The sequence below is a fragment of the Phoenix dactylifera genome, unplaced genomic scaffold (assembly GCF_009389715.1).
Source record: "Phoenix dactylifera cultivar Barhee BC4 unplaced genomic scaffold, palm_55x_up_171113_PBpolish2nd_filt_p 000447F, whole genome shotgun sequence".
In the NCBI taxonomy this organism is placed as follows: Eukaryota; Viridiplantae; Streptophyta; class Magnoliopsida; order Arecales; family Arecaceae; genus Phoenix; species Phoenix dactylifera.
In genome coordinates, this window is record NW_024067879.1 from 175,607 (window position 1) to 176,656 (window position 1,050).

The window sequence follows — 1,050 nt, forward strand, 5'->3', positions numbered from 1 at the left end:
GCAAAGAGATAAAACGAATAGATTATTTCGAGTTGAATCAAAAGATAAAAATTTAATTGTTCAAAATTCAAATAATCAAATGGAAGATAATGGTAGTAATTAGGAAGATAATGAATTTCAAGATGACTTACCTTTTAGAACGCTTCGTGATTATCTACAACCCACTAGGATCAGTACCCCATCCTGTATGGTTATTCCTACTGCTGCGGGAGCTTTTGACATGAAACCAGGAATAATCCAATTACTTCCAAAGTTTCACGGACTTGATTCTGAAAGTCCCTATTTGCATCTGAAAGAATTTGATGAAGTATGTTCAACACTTCATTTCAATGATGTCACTGAAGAGGTAGTTAAGCTTAAGTTATTTCCTTTTTCTTTAAAGGAAAAAGCTAAGTCATGGTTACACTCCTTAAGGCCTAGGACCATAGCTACCTGGCAAGAAATGACAAGAGAATTTTTAAAGAAATTCTTCCCAACACATAAAACAAATACACTTAGAAGAAATATCATGAACTTTGCACAAAAAGATGGAGAAACATTTTTCCAGTGTTGGGAAAGATTTAAGGACCTTCTACTTGCTTGCCCACATCATGGATATGAAATTTGGAGGGTCATTAGTTTCTTTTATGATGGTTTGTCCTCCAATATGAGAAAATTTGTAGAAATGATGTGTAATGGTGAATTCATGAGTAAGGAACCAAATGAAGCTTGGGATTATTTTGATCTTTTAGCAGAAAATGCACAAGCTTGGGATACAACAGATAAAAATGAAAAATCAAAAATAGCACCTAATACAAAAGGAGGAATATATCTTATTAAAGATGATAATGATGTCAATGTAAAAATTGCTAATCTGACTAGGAAGGTTGAAGCCATGGAATTAAGCAAAGCCAATATAGGAAAAGCACAAACTATTGTTGAAAGTATATGTGGAATTTGTGAGAGTAATGCACATGTAACCAAGGATTGTCCTACAATCCCTGCTTTTCAAGAAGTGTTGCATGATCAAGCAAATTTCACCAATACTTATAAAAGACCATTTCCAGAAAC

General features: G+C 33.5%; 1 non-coding gene across 1 annotated transcript; it reads right to left on the minus strand.

Annotated features, from left to right (window-relative positions):
• Window positions 1-490: 490 nt before the first annotated feature.
• On the minus strand, window positions 491-597 carry LOC120106073. The gene has a single exon (XR_005508301.1). It is a non-coding gene; the product is annotated as a small nucleolar RNA R71 (small nucleolar RNA).
• Window positions 598-1,050: the final 453 nt, after the last annotated feature.